This window comes from the organism of the source record quoted next, unplaced genomic scaffold (genome assembly GCF_019419815.1).
Source record: "Pyrus x bretschneideri cultivar Hongxiangsu unplaced genomic scaffold, Pyrus_bretschneideri_v1 Contig61, whole genome shotgun sequence".
NCBI lineage: Eukaryota > Viridiplantae > Streptophyta > Magnoliopsida > Rosales > Rosaceae > Pyrus > Pyrus x bretschneideri.
The window spans coordinates 1,546,926-1,563,541 of record NW_025999800.1 but is presented as its reverse complement, the minus strand read 5'-3'; the positions used below and the strand labels follow the sequence as shown (position 1 = coordinate 1,563,541).

General features: G+C 36.7%; 1 pseudogene; it reads left to right on the top strand.

Moving 5' to 3' along the window:
- The first annotated feature begins 9,133 nt into the window (after window positions 1-9,133).
- On the top strand, window positions 9,134-16,183 carry LOC103967681 (annotated as a pseudogene).
- The last annotated feature ends 433 nt before the right edge of the window (window positions 16,184-16,616 follow it).

Here is a 16,616-nt window from a genome sequence, read left to right as displayed (position 1 = left end):
TGATCATATGATGTACATTGCTCATGGCATTCAGGCGTGATGTTTCAAGTGTTGAGTTGAGTTTCCATCATCATTGATGAATTATTGAAATGGACTAATTGAAACCCTACATCATTGATGTCCCACATCAATACTTTGTATAAGTTTGAATAAAATTTCTAACAAAGTCAACTGTTGTATATCTTTCATAGCTATGTTGCCATAAAATATCTGACTAAATTCTTGGTTGTCCAACTATTTGAGAAAATTCATAACCATTGTTTTTTTTTTTTTTTTTTGAGAAACTTCGACGGTATGAGAGATTTTATTGATGATAGAAAAATAAGTTACACCTAGTTAGGAGGGACATACACCTTACCCTCAAAAAATAGAGAAAACAAAAAGGAATACGCAAAAGAAGGGGAGACACAAACCTTCTCTTTTTAGAAACAAAAACATGAATGATACAGGGAGGTGAGGACATGAAACCTAACCCTTCTAAAACCAAACCTAAAGGTCTAAACCTGCAAATCAAGTCAAACAACACCATAAAGTTAGGGAAAAAAAAACAAGAAAGTGAGACAAACCTAGATGCCGACATCCACATTAATTTCAAAAGCGGTAGCCAGACAAGCTAACATAGTCTGAAAATAAAGCAGCACGAGCCGCCAACGATGGAGAATCATGCCATGTTAAAGATGAAGAAGACAAGCCCATTTTAGCAAAATTGTCCACAATAAGATTTTCTTCGCGATATATGTGAGATGCATAGAAAGTCATTTTCCAAATACGATCCAAACAAATAGACCATTGCGTACGAAGAGGCCAAGGATGATCAAAATCAGACGATTGAAGAATAGAAATAACACTAGAACTGTCACTTTCCAGCCAAAGACAATGCCAATCTCGCTGATATACAAACTTTATACTAATAATAATTGTTGATAATTCTACACAAAAAAAAAAAAAATTGTAATGACCAATTCATTGACAGAAACCTCCAAGAAAATGACCATTGCAATTCCTGAAAACTCCTTCACAAGCAATAAAACCGGGATTGCCTTTAGACAAACCATCTGTATTAAGCTGAACCCAAAGAAACCAAAAAGGAGACCAAAAGACAGGAAGAAATAGTAAGCGCCTTGCAAGGGATAGGTCAGATCCCCAAAGAAGAAATGATTCGAGTGTCAAAATCCTGAGAGTAACCAGGAATAAACTTCTCACCATGAACAATTGCAGAATTGAGAGACACGCAAAGACGATGAAAATAGATTGGATAACCCTAAAAAATAAACTTATTTCAAGCCTTCCAAATAGCCTTTCAAATAGCTGAAATAGTAGAAAGACCGGCAAAATTCATAGATTGTGCAACTATTTGGAAAAGGGCTTATGAACATAGAAATCCCAAAAAATAGCTAAAGAATCTGAAAGAGGCAAAGAGCTACCAAATTGACATGCTAACCACCTCAAAAGTTGCCTAGATATTCGATAGCCAAAAAAAAGATGAGTAGTAGGAATAGTGAAATTCGTTACACATATTCGGTTGTGAAACTCGTTAAGCACTTTCATAGCCTCACCTATTTCTCCATATTTGGAGTATAATTCAATCAACGCATAACCCAGAAAAATATTCAATGCAACCTTGTCATGTTTCTTCACAAACCCGTGTATTATTTTCTCATATGTGAAGACCTTAACCTTGGACATGCCTTCAAAGCAATAGGAATATTGAAATTATCGAGTTTCTCATCATTCCCACTTGGCTCAGATATCATGTTATGGAAGAGATACAAGGTATCATCCCATCGATTCTCTCTGCAGTAGCTCCTGACTTAGCATTCAAAGGAGAGACAGTTAAGTGGGGTGTTTCATCAAACACCTTGTGGGTATGACTAATGACTCATATAATTTATAAGCATTCCTATTGGGCTATATTCCCCTACTCAACATTGCATTAAAGTACCTCTTGACCATCATATATCAATTGTGGAGCATAATGGCCTTAAATAGAGCCTTATAGAACTAGAAACTTCTCTGCACACTCACAACATGGTTTCCCTCCTTAACGACTCTATTTTATGTTTTTTTATCGCAGGACCAAAACGATGTTGTTTTTGACTTGGGTATTTAAAAAACTAAAAGTGTGAAAGAAGTAGTGAAGCATAAAACACAGAAACAACATAGTTGCACAAGAAATTAATTTCAGTGGCAGTTTAGAGGACCAGAGGGGCGAAATCTTCACTCTCAATGGTGATTTTCCCTTCTTTGTCCTCATGTAGCTTCACCCATGGATACACCTCATGAGCGTTTTTCAATGATGTAGCTATAGTTGAAGCAGCTGCAATTCGTATAGCTTTGGTGATATGTAGGGACATGCATTATGAGATGCTAGAGATAGAGTCTGATGCTCTATCTCTTATCAACATGATAAATGAGGAACGCTCAATTGATGCAAACTTGGAATGCTTCATTTTTTATAGAATATGGTAGAATATGGGGTATTTATAGGGATAGGGCCGGCCATAGTGTTTAATGGAGAGATATTCTTTAAATATTCCAAAGATATTTAATAGGAAATAATATCTTGAGATAATCGAGCAATTATCCCTAATTGATTTAAATTAGGATTACTTACTTGATTGGAGTCAATCTTCAAATGGGAATGTATTAAAGATAGGATTTGGGTAATTAATCCTTATCTTTAATTCCTTGCCAAGGGCAGGTGAGTTGTGAGCATTGTATTCAGCTCTTAGAACCTCCAGGGATGTGAGCTACGCATGGGAGCATTTGAGAAGCCTGCCAATTTATTGAGAGCAATCTTGTCTTTCTTGAATAAAAGTCCACGTGTCGCTTTTAGAATTTTTGGAATTATTTTAGGCTCCACAAATGCCCCCACACCTACTGTGATGCACGCAAGAAAATGATAGTACGTGTAGGAATCCCAAGCTGTTTAGACTTATAAAATTGCTTCCCAATTTGAACTTGATCTTCTTTCTTGATTTGGAGATAGACTTCTTCTACGAAAAGGAAAACAATTGCCCCCAATACCTATTTAATTATGCCTTAAGTAGGGGATTAAATAAATTTGGAGTGCAATCATTATTCCAACAAGGAAGAGAAGCCAGAGGAAATTTTTATTCCCCCTCCCCTAGCGTTCTTCTTTTCTTGCCCCTGCAAAGAGTTGTCTCTCGTTGTAGTTCTTCTTCTCCGTGTCGCACCAAGGTAAGAAAAATTTGAATTTTCTTCTTCTTGAATTTTTTGGAAGTCTTGGGACTTGAAAAAAATTGGCTCGGCGGGGGCCGAGGAAGTAAGAAACGCTTGACGGGGATGCCACGGTGTAGCTTGGTGGTGTGGAAAAAGGGTCAATGTGCTGAGCTTTACTCGGCTAAGGCCGAGAGGAAAGGGCGACGCTGAAAGGTTGGCTTGGGCCGGACCTTGTGGGTTGCTGGGTAGGGGCCTGTGCAATAGAAATGCGAGAGAGAAGGAGAATCCAACTTGGGTCAGCTCTCGGGCTTTGGTAGCCTGGGCTGTGTGGCCCAACCTTGTTTCTTGGGGAGCCTAACATGTAAGTGAAAATGGGAGAAAAGGTGTAGGCTTTCCCTTGCGTTGGGTTGGCCTGCTTGCAAAAGAGAGAGGGTCATGAGGCCTTGGGCCTCAATGAGATGCTTGGGGCGCAAGGAAGAAGGGAGAGAGGTGCAGGCCTTCTGCATGTTGGGCTCAACAGTACGGACCACATGTAAGAGAGAGAGTGGGGATTTGCGAGCTGGGCCATAGGGCATGGCGTTAGGGCACTAAGCCCTGCAGTTCGTGGGTTTTTTTTTTTTTTTTTTTTTTTTTTTTTTAATCTCTTCTCGTGAGTTACCTTCTAAATATTTTTCCTTATACTTTTTGCAGAGACCTTAAAATGCCTTCCTCCGACTGCAAAAGTGACAAATATGCTCTACCTTTGTACTGTCAAGGTGGTTTTTCCGGCAAAGTGGGTTACTTCAAAGATGCACACGTCAAGATCAATTTCGACGAGCTGTTTCGGGATTTTCTTAAGGTGTACAAGCATGCGATTCTGTCAAAGGTTCGCGTTAAGCGGGTGAAAGATGATAGTAGCCATGAACCATGTGGCGAGGGTGCCTCTGCTAGGAAGAAAGCTATAAACTTTCACCCCTACTACTTCGCGTTGGTATTAACTTTTCCCATGCCACATCTTTTCTAGGAAGTGATATGTTCCATGAAATGCGTCCCTGCTCAGTGCTCCCCAAATGCAGTTCGTGCAATAGTGGGATTCTCAAACTTTACCCAAGTGTATTTTCTTCCTTGGTTTTATAAAGGATTGTTATTTTTAAAGTCCCGCTAATATCTCTTTATTTAACCACTAGCATTATCCTTAGTATTTGGTTTGCAAGTTTTACACTGGGCCTTCGACTCCTCTCGACCTTATTAGAACAGCTTCAGCGTGGACATTTGCCCTGTGGACTGGCTACAATTGAAACCCAATTGCATGCCAAAGTGGCTCTAGCCCATTCGAGCTATTGGGCTGAGGGGCAGTCCAGTTTGACTTGAAATTAAGGAGCTTTGTTTGGCGGGTGCACAAAAAGATGTATTTAGGGGTGGTTCGATATGGAATCCCAAACCGAAAATGGGATCCCGAATCCCAAACAGAAAATTTTCAGGAATTTGAACACCAATCCTGAACCAAAATTTCGGTATTCTCAAAATATTATCGGTCTTTCAGGATGGGTCAGAATTCTTGAAATATTTTCACAATTCAATTAAAAATAGCTTGCACTTCCATGTTGCAACTTTGCTTGTTCCAAATCTACACAGTGCACACCAATTCTTAACTTCAATTTGGTATGAAAGCAATTCACACACATACACAATCTACAGACACACACACACACACAGTGAATCAGTGAAGAGTGAGTGAAGGTCGAGAGAGAGAGAGTGAAGGTTGCGAGAGAGAGAGAAAGACAGAGTGAAGGTTGAGACTCGACTGGGTGGGCGGAGAGTTTCAAGCTCAAAGTGAAAGACTAAAAAGGTTGGAGGGTTGATAGAGAGATGGGTGGCTTAGTGGCTGCTTCAAGAGTTGAATGAGACGCAAAGAGAGTGTGAGATATGGGTTTAAACTCAATATTCTAACTTTGGTTCAGTTCGGGATTATTGAACAAGTCAAATGGTGAGATCGATTCCCATACCAAATGGTTCGGGATGTGTACCGAATTTTTTGGGATTTTTTCGGTTTGGTCTCAAAAAAATTTCGATACGGTTTGGGATTTTTAGGAATTTTTTCTAGCCCTAGTTTTAATAATAATAATAATAATAATAATAATAATAATAATAATAATAATAATAATAATAACATAATAAAAATAAAAAATAGAACTTTTTGTCTGTCTTGTTTCTAGTACTTGCAAGTTTTCATTTTCCTATCTAATGGGCAACACCAATAAATTTTTAGGGTTTATTAAAATTTAATTAGTAATAACATCTTATCATAAATTTTTTAAAGGAAAATTAGTATTCGGTCATTAATTACTAATGTTCATTGACTGAGATCTTGTGAATTTACATGTAAGTTATATAATTTTTTAAAATAAAAACTATGAATTGATTTTAGGGTTTTAATACTCACACCCTTATTAAACTCCTAATTAAGTTTCAATTCAAATCATTTTCGCCACCTAGTACTACAATCTAACAATATTCCTCTTTACTTATAAATGAGAGGTCTTAGGTTCAATTATTGCTAAAAATGAATTTGAACCACATTATTACTAGTCTATTATGAAGTTTAGCCTATTGTTAAAAAAAAAAAAAAACATTTTCAAAATAAAAAAATAAATTAGAATAAGTTTGTGTCCATTAATTAAGATTTTTAATTTTTTAAATTGAAATCTATGACATCCCACATCGCCTAAGGGAGTGATCCTTAAATGTATATTCCCATCCCTACCTAGCACGAGGCTTTTTGGGAGCTCACTGGCTTCGGGTTCTATAGGAACTGCGAAGTTAAGCGAGAAGAGGGCTAGAGCAATCCTATGATGGGTGACCCACTAGGAAGTTGCTCGTGAGTTCCCAAAAATAAAACCGTGAGGGAATGGTAAGCCCAAAGCGGACAATATCATGCTACGGTGGTCGAGAAGTGATCCGCCCCGGGCCAGGATGTGACAATTTGGTATCAGAGCCTAACCCTGGCTGTGGTGTGCCAACGAGGACGTCGGACCCCTAAGGGGGGTGGATAGTGACATCCCACATCGCCCAAGGGAGTGATCCTTAAATGTATATTTCTATCTCTACCTAGCACGAGGTATTTTGGGAGCTCACTGGCTTCGGGTTCCGTAGGAACTCCGAAGTTAAGCGAGAAGGGGGCTAGAGCAATCCCATGATGGGTGACCCACTGGGAAGTTGCTCGTGAGTTCCTAAAAATAAAACCGTAAGGGAATGGTAAGCCCAAAGCGGACAATATCGTGCTACGGTGGTGAAGCGGGCCAGGAAAGTGATCCGCCCCGGGCCGGGATGTGACAAAATCTATCCATTCATATAATATATATATATATATATATTTTTTTTTTAATCTTAAATATACCCATTCTTAAATATATCAATTTGTTATATGTAAAATCTATCATTTTTAAATATATAAAATGTACCCATTTTTCAATATAAAATACATTCAAGTTTTTTTTAATCCATTTTTTAAACTTATATGGGTACATTCTATTTCTTTGATTTAAGAATGTATCATTGTCAAGTTTAATCAAAGAAATTTAATAATGTTATTAAGCCTAATAACTTTTTTTTTTCCGTGGTTTTGAAAAATTTACCCATGTTTTGGTACAATAATTTTTTGGTTAGTTTTGATGATTGTACTCATGTTTCTATATACAATATATTGGAGAGTATACTTTATCTTTTAATATATTTAATCCCACAAATTATGGGTTTTATTTAAAAACTCATTAATACAAACAACTATGAATTTTAATTTTTTAATTAAAAAAAATATAATAACTTACATAGAAATACATTATCACATTAATGTCAAGGACTTTGATAAAAAAACTAAAAACGAACAAGATTTCAGCCAATAAACATTGATAGTTAGGAACCGCATCTAAAGTCTCCCATTTTTTAACCATCACTTCAGTCCTCTCATTAGATTTGCTTTTAATTATGTGTTCACTAACTAGCAGTTCCTAAGGGAGAAGAACCTGAAACAGACAATTCCCTCATTTAAAGTTGAGGATGGAGAGGAAATCACACATGGAAAGCCACAGCTTCATTGAGAAGGTTTCTCCACTTCTTTTCAACTTTGCAGGCTAGTGATGGCCATTGGACTGCTACAAATACCGGCCCGTTGTTTTTTCTTCCTCCTTTGGTGAGTATTTAATTTCTATTTTCTCATACATTGTAATCTCGCATTTATATTGGATTGTTTTCTTAGCACTTGACATATTATTGAATATGTCCCACATACTACAAATATTTCAGACTTACTTTTTAACTAAATATTATCTTAATACATCCCACTTACAAATCAAAATTACCCTCATACACCACACATTCCATACACCCCACACCAAAATCCACATCAAGTTCTTCATCTTGTCCCCAAAAAATAATTTAAAGTCTGTCTTCAGCACATTTGCAATCTCTAATAAAACTTTGTGAAAAAAGAGAGAAGGGAAACAAACATTTGCAACCTCCAAATATCAGTTTTGACTACTGTATTCTTTATTTGTTGCTTCTTCTTTTCCAGTACTGTGAAAAATCACTTCGGTTCGAGGAGTTCATCAAAACCCATATCGGCCGTAGTCTTTAATTCATGAATAATGCATTTCAGTTGATCAAGAGACAAAATACAAATTAAATTAACAATAACTAAAATGAGCAATAAGGGAAATAACGGAAAAAAAAATCAAAATCTTTTTAAATGATTTGGGGTGTAGGAAGAAAATAATTGTTTTTTTCCTAACTTTTTAAGGCATGAATAGTCATTTTATACAATTCATTAAACATTAAATGTCACATTCCGACCCGGGCCCCCACCACATCCTTAGTTCGACTCCACCGTAGCACGATATTGTTCGCTTTGGACCCTTACCACACCCTCAAGGTTTTTTTTTATGGGAACTCACACGAGAACTTCCTAGGGGGTCACCCATCCTGTGATTGCTCTCATGCAAACTCGCTTAACTTCGGAGTTCCTACAAAACCCTGAAGCCAGTGAGCTCTCAAAATGTCTCGTGCTATATGGAGGTGGGCATGTGCATATAGCATAGAGGATCCATTCTCCTGGGCGATGTGGGATCTATCATTAAATATTGAGTAGAGTGTATTCAACAATTTGTAATGTGCTAATAAAAAAAATAAAAAAAGGGAAAACTAACGAAAAGTTCAAAAAAAAAAAAAAACTTTAATTTTAATGAAAAATGACAACTAAAGATGTAATAAAAAGTACCAGGAAAAGGTAAAAAAGTGATTTTTTCGTTAAAAATGAATAGTACTTAGAGTGTTTCGTTAAAACTCCCATAAAAAAATTCTTTATATTAAGGGATAAATTTACTCCAACTTCTTAAAAGTTTACGAGGTCGTGTTTTGAACCCAATGTATATGAGCAATGTTAGGTAAATTAATTTTTAGCCTAAAAATCATGTGATGTGCACATTAATCAACACTTAAAAAATAATATAGTCATCAATGAACATGTCATATGATTTACAAAATATAGTTTAAATATATGATCTCTTTAGCATTACCCAATGTACATGGAAGAAAAAAAAAATGTTGTCGACTTTCAAAAATTGAAAGGAATAATTTAGGTTTGTCTCTTTGACTAAGTATAAACCTCATGTCAACTTTCAAAAATGTGCAACCCGTAGGATGATCGTAAACCTATGATATCAGCATTTGTCTTGCTGGTTGCTAGCCCCAAATAACAACTCTTTTTATCAAACAAATCCAAAACCTTCGTGCTATCTGTTTTCAAGCCATAACCTTTTCCATTTTTAAACCAACTATGAAAATACTTTATTTGCAATCCCATGTTCCCGTTTTGGGGCTTAAAAATAAATAGCATATTTTCTCGAGTTTTTACCTAAATTTTAATTTTTGGGAATTTTGGTAATTATTTTTTTCACTTTTTATTTAAAATTTGCAGGTCATGTGCACTTACATTACAGAGCATCTTAATACTATGTTCCATGTAGAACACCAAAAGGAAATTATGCATTACATATACAATCATCAGGTACATTATATATGTTTGATATTTTTTTTCCACACAAATTGGATCAAATTATAATTTTTCAAAATGTGCTTATTTGTGTTAAACTACTAACAAGGGTTGCAGTTAAGTTGGCCAAGAGTTTTCACTTCTGCATTCGAAGTAAGTCCTGCTTGTATAAAAGAAAATACTGAATAATAATGCTAATTAATGTGTTGGATATTTTAGAACCAAGATGGTGGTTGGGGATTACACATTGGAGGACACAGCACCATGTTCTGCACAGCTCTCAACTATATTTGTATGTGTATTCTTGGAGAAGGACCTAATGGTGGCCAAGACAATGCTTGTGCAAGAGCTAGAAAGTGGATTCTTGATCATGGCAGTGTTACCCACATCCCCTCTTGGGGTAAAACTAGGCTTTCGGTATGCCTATCTGCAGCACTAAGACCAACTGCTTTTATTAGGCTTCAGTAAACTGTTGTTCTTAAATTTCACTATAACTATAGCAAATCATCAACATATTGATACCTTATCTATGCAATGTATGGTTGAATTATCTGGAATATTTACTATTGATGGCGGGGCAATATCGACAACGTATAAAGATCGTATAACTTTCAATGATGTTAGATAACATAATTATTGATACACTATAATAGTTGTGGGCCCCTATTATTATATGTAATAAGATTTGTCTGGATTAGAGTTGCAATCTAAAAAGGAAAAGATAGATGTTATATGTAATATTTAACTTCAAGTGTAGGGGTGCAAATTATACCATATGTATCCAATGCATACATTGATACATAATCAAATAATTGTTTTAAACTTTTAGCATTTGTGTTCTGTGGAGAAAGATTCAGTAAACTTTAGAATTAAATATTACTCTTATATCTTCTAAAGGTAGAGTTCCTCCTTTTTAACTCTGGATTAATATGACTTTACATACAGTACACCAAATCACTTATAACCCTGACTATTTCAGTATATTGAAGAGTGATCGGGCCATATTTGACAGTGTGTGTCTAAATTGCATTTACTCTATCCATGCAATGAGGCTTTCTTTCGTTGGAAGTATAATGCGACTAGTTGCTGCTGTTCTGGTGCTATTTGAGAACCTTGGTGTGTTTGAGTGGTCCGGATGCAACCCAATGCCCCCAGAGTTTTAGACTCTGTCTTCATTTCTTCCTATGCATCCAGGTTAGCACAATTCCGGACTCCACAAATACAAATAATTCAATATTTCATTTCTTCCTATGCATCCAGGTTAGCATAATTCCGGACTCCACAAATACAAATAATTCAATATTTCACATGTTGATAGATTTAATTAGTCTCTCTCTACCTATATATAGTCTGCTTTTTTAATCTCTTCTACATCATGCAAATGCAGCAAAAATGTTGTGCTACTGTAGGATGGTTTACATGCCTATGTCCTATTTATATGGGAAAAGATTTGTTGGTCCAATCACAGCTCTCGTACTACAATTAAGGGAAGAACTCTATGCTCAACCTTGTGACGAAATCAACTGGAGGGAGTGCGTCATCACTGCGCTAAAGTGAGTTTAACTTGATTAAGATATCTAATTAGTTAATGTTTTCTTGTTTAGGTACATAAACTGATTGCACTAATTTGCATGCAGGAGGACATCTACTACCCTCATCCTTGGATACAGGACTTTCTGTAGGGTAGTCTGTACATATGTACGGAGCCTCTTCTTACTCGCTGGCCATTTAACAAGCTGATTAGGCAAAGGACTCTCGAAGCAACATTGGAGCATATTCATTACGAAGATGAAAACAGCAGATACATTATAATTGGATGTGTGGTAAAGGTGTTATGCATGCTGGCTTGTTGGGCTGAAGATCCAAATGGGGATTATTTTAAAAAGCATCTTGCCAGGATACCAGATTATTTATGGGTTGCTGAGGATGGGATGAAGATGCGAGTTAGTACACATTTTGTTAATACAGTATATGATACGATGATTTATTGTTTACCCTTTTTTCTGTTTGAAAAGTTTACTCTTCTAAATCATTGGAAAACATTATAAGGTGATACATTTTCTTAATACATGCAGAGTTTTGGCGGTCAACAGTGGGATACTGGTTTTGCCATTCACGCTTTGCTTGCTTCCAATCTGTGCACCCACGCTCGCTAGAGGACATGACTTCGTCAAGAAATCTCGGGTTCGTTTTTTATATAGTCAACTGAACTTTCTTGTTTTTTTTTTTTTTTTTTTTTTTGAAATGTATATGTGCATTGATTAATTTGTTCTCACTAGTGATTTTTTTGTAATCGAATTGTAAAGGTTAAGGACAATCCATCGGGTGACTTCAAAAGCATGCACCGCCACATTTCCAAACGATTGTGGACTTTCTCTGATCAAGACCATGGATGGCAAGTTTCTGATTGCAATGCAGAGGGTTTAAAGGTAACAAATACTTCAACTTAGTTATCCACCTTAAATGCTATTTCCATTTTTTTCACCATAATCCCCTGTACGGTGTTGCCTGCTTTTATCGATGATGCCACCGGAGCTGGTTGGTGAAAAAATGGAACCTGAGCAGTTATACGATGCTGTCAATGTCCTAATTTCCCTACAGGTACAACTATTATGTCAGTCAGTCATGCATACGAGTATGAGTTGCATTTTGTTTCCCTGCCGTAATCAAATTTTGGACCTAATGCATGCTGCCTTACTTTAAAAACCTTCAAAAACTTGTAGCATTTCAAGACATTTGTTCTTCACCGCACGGTCTATTAGGTCTCTCTACTCATTACAAATCTCATTTTATGGCTCATTGTAGAGTAAGAATGGTGGTTTAGCTGACATGCCCCGATCTCGATATTCTCCGAATACCAGGATAGGCACGTGTTGGCCGACATCAGAGGGTGACTAAAGCCATTTATTGAGTGCAAAAGCTGAAAACAAAGGGATATATAAGACTTATAAATTTAAATTATAATGAATATTTGTTGTGGAGTGTATGGACATGTAGTTTGATGAACAATACCATGATGATCTAGAAAGGCACGAAGTTCAGAGTTCACATACTCGCCACCATTATCACTCCTGAGAACTTGTATTTGTGACTTATACTGTACTTGCACCATTTTGTGAAATTGCTGAAACAAGGAAGTAACTTCACTTTTTGACTTCATCAAACAAACCCAAGTTATACGTATGCAATCATCAACAAAAGTAACGAACCAATAAGCACCACCAATTGTAGCAGTTTTAGATGGTCCCCAAACATCAGAATGAATTATCATAAATGGAATAGAGCTTTTTGTCAAATTAGACGGAAACGAAGTACGATGACTTTTAGCTAGTTCACAAACACCACATTTAAAGCTAGAAACGCCATTCTTAACAAATAGGCTAGGAAACAACCTCTGTAAATAACCGAAAGAAGCATGTCCAAGTCGACGATGCCACAACCAAACTTCCGAAGCTTTATTCCGCTCCTCCTGAGATCCTTCCACAGTAAAAGCTTAAGTCAACATCTAGGTATTGTTCGATGTTAGGTCTAAGTAGTAAAGCCTCCCCTTTCTGATACCATAACCAATCGTCTTGCGAGTTCGAATATCCTTAAAAACACAAAAAGAAGGCCAAAAAATAACAAGACAATGTAGGGCGACGGTTATTTGAGCAACGGATAATAAATTATAATCAAGAGAAGGAACAACAAGCACAGTATTAAGATTAAGGGTATCTGAAAGGGAGATAGCACCTTCCCCAATAATGGGGGCATGATTACCATTGGCAACACTTACAACAGTTTTGGTGAATGGTTTTAGGGTTTGTACCTGTCTAGAATCACAAGTCATATGTTCAGTAGCACCGGAATCAATTATCCATGTATTATTCGTAACAGATGCAGAAACCTTTAAAGCCTTACCATCATTAATTGTATGTTCAGAATGTACCTTAGTTTCAGCAATCAATACATGCAGCTTATTATATCGAGGATCACGAGTCTTGTCCCAATTAATAGGATAGCCAATAAGTTCGAAACAACAATTTTTGGAATGTCCTCTCAAGCCACAATAAGGACAATTGTTGGATGGATGATAACAAGAGCCACGTGTCCGAGCAGTAATCATTTCATCACGAACCATTTTAATTGTAGCGTGTGGGCCACACAAAAAACAATGCTTTTCCCCTTTTTTGCTTTTTTCCTTTTTTTTTCTTTTTTCCTTTTTTTTTTCTCTTTTCCTTTTTTTTCTTTTTTTTTCTTTTTTTTCTTTTTTTCTTTTTTTCCTTTTTTCTTTTTCTTTTCTTCTTTTCCAACACAGCAACACTTCTGCGTTTTCCTTTTTAATTGTTTCCTTTCTTCAGTCCGCACAAATATGAAGGGATTGTAGCAGATGGGATTTGTGCAAGCAAAAAAAACTTGCAGCAAATGGTTCGTGGACTGGTGCGATGGTGGGTGCGAGCAAGTTCAGTGGTGGATCAGACGTGGCTGGTTGGTTTAGGCAAGAAGGTTCGGCAGCGGAAACGATCGTTGGGTTTAGGTTTCGGATTACAGCAGGCGACAGCCAATAGCGGCAAATATGGGGGTTTGAGTTTTGGACTTCAACAAGATGCGTACAGACTCTAGTGCGATGAAGCAAATGAACAGGAGGGTTCGATCCAGCAATGACGGTGTCACTCGCTGGTTATACGGCGCACAGCATAACTGACGGTGCGGCTGATGATCGGACGGTACGCTGCACAATCTGGCCGCGCGGCTTGGTGATCTGGATTCTGCACACAGCAGTAGGGTTTTTTTTCTTAACCTAGGCTCTGGTGCCAAGAAGAGAATGCTCTTTTGGAATAATTATGTATTCTATTCATTTCTCAAAGAGAGTTTTATAAGATGTTACAATCCTATTATTAAGAAAAGAAATAATTTACATAAACATATTAAACTAAGAATCCCAAGATTACAGAAATATATAAAAAAAAGTCAACACTTACATTGTTCAAAAAGTTATGTCCTGGGCATAGGAGTGAGGAAATAAAAAACTGTATTGCTCGTGCTGCGAAGTGCATTGAAATGATACAAGCAACGGGTGGATCTTGGTGTGTGTTTTTTTTTTTTTTTTTTTTTTTAATTATTATTATTATTATTTTTTTTTTAAATCCAATTAAAAATACATACATACATATATGGGACATTTCACTGCGTGGTCTGGATGTATGATGACTTTATGTTTTTAGTTGTATAGGTATGGCTCCTAGGGAGTATGCTTCACCTATGTTGGGTATGGTTTGGAATAAAGGGGTTGGTTACTGCGGGAAGGACATACGAAGACTGCTCAAGCATCCGTAAAGCATGCGACTTTTTGTTACCCAAAAAGCTTCCTTCAGGTGGATGGGGAGAAAGCCATCTATCATGTCAGAACAAGGTTAATGATTCCTCAAATTTGAAATATACTTCGTTGTCTTTCATAGAACCGGAGCTTACTTTATTCCCCTGTTATGACAAATCCTTCACTCAATTCTTGGTTTTCATTCGTATACACATTTGGCCAAATGTATGATCTACGTTCGACTTGCATCACTTAATGCCGAATGTTTATATGTCAGGTGTATACAAATCTCAAGGACAATAGGCCAAATAGTTCATACTGCATGAGCTATGTTGACCTTATTGATATTGGGCCGGTACAACAAATTCATCACTCGTTCTCCTTCCCATGTGACATGTCAAATTCATCTTTTCTACTTCCCATGGATACCGAATTTGGTGTAAATTAGAATTTAGAGGATTTTTCACTTGCAGAATTTGTAATATTGTTCTGGCTGCTGCATAATGGTTTGCTGATAACATAGTGTTTGAAGCCTTTTTAGGAATAACAGTTTGACATCCATATCTTGCTAACTCTAATTTCTTGTTATGTTCTCCTCTTTGAAGGCTAAGAGAGACCGAAATCTTTGCATCGGGCAGCTAAAGTACTAATCAATTCTCAAATGGAATATGGAGATTTCCCTCAAAAGGTAAGTTGGCAACTCTTTGCATATTGGTTCACATAAAAATCTCTATACCCTCTTGACCGTGCAATCTACAATTACAAGCTAACATGGTTTTTCAGTCTTTATAGAAATCCATTTGCTTTGGTTTGATTATAAACATGCTAACTGTAATTTTCAACACATCAAACCAAATAAACCCCGACCCCAGCAACCCTTGTAACCAAAGCGTCACGACAACATCCAAAGGTGACCCTTGGAATGGTCTTATCAATACACAAATGTATAGCCTCCCAGGAATTTCAATTGTGCTTACACTCCCCAGTCCCCAGGCTCAATCCTATAGAATTTCTGGAGTATGCCATCATTGAATACGTGTATAACTCTCGATCCAACCTCTTCGTCCATTGTGTAGTTCTTTAAGTTGTAGACTATATTCCTTGCAGACTAATATAAGAATTAAGATCCATGCAAGTACGTCGAATGCACCTCATCTGCAATCCAGGCATTCGCTTTGTTTAGGAAGTTATACCCCGGCCACAGGAAGAAACAGACTGAGAATTTCATCACGACTGCAGCAGCATACATCGATCAAAGGCATATAAAACCTCGATGGATCATGGTACATGTGCCTAAATGAAACATTTTTCTATTTAGAGGAATAAAGCTAAAATGTCAATCGTATTAATTCACAGGTATGGAAACTGGGGGATCTGCTTCATGCATGAAACTTGCTTTGCAATTAAAGGGTTAGAGGAAGCTGGCAGGACTTATTACAATTGTGAGGCGGTACGCAAAAGTGTTGAATTTTTACTCAACATGCAGACGGATGATATTGGTTGGGGAGAGAGCTACACCTCTTGTACAAGCAAGGCCCTGTTCTCCAATGTATTCATAGACACAACATTCTTGTTAACTACATTGAGAAGGAATCAAAGAACAATAAAAGGATGAAAGAAAATGAAGAACTAGAGAGAAACTTTAGGGAGAGAAATGAAAGTTCTGTATAATTGAGGAAAATGACAACTAATTAGATTTGTAAGTTGAAGTACATTGTATACTAAACAATACAAGCTTACTTAACCTTAAGTAACTAATTAACCAACTAACAAACATTCTAACAACTTTGGTTGATGTGGCATTGAGTACATAGTAACCAATAATCCAGAGACACCTGTCTTCAATTTATCTTTAACCATTGATGGGATAATTAGAAATTTCTCACTTCAAATGGACAGGTTAGTACATGAGTGTTTACACATTTAGGTATGTGCTAGCCACTTCCACAGTTATTCTTTCTATACTTTTCTTTCCCAAGTGGTCTATTTACAAACTTATCTTTCTCGTTTGTTAATATGAACTAGAATTTGGTTATATATTTAACCACTGCCCATTTCCGACGGCGTTTCAATGGGAGTGAATCAAGTTGGAGAGCAGGAAGTACTAACATG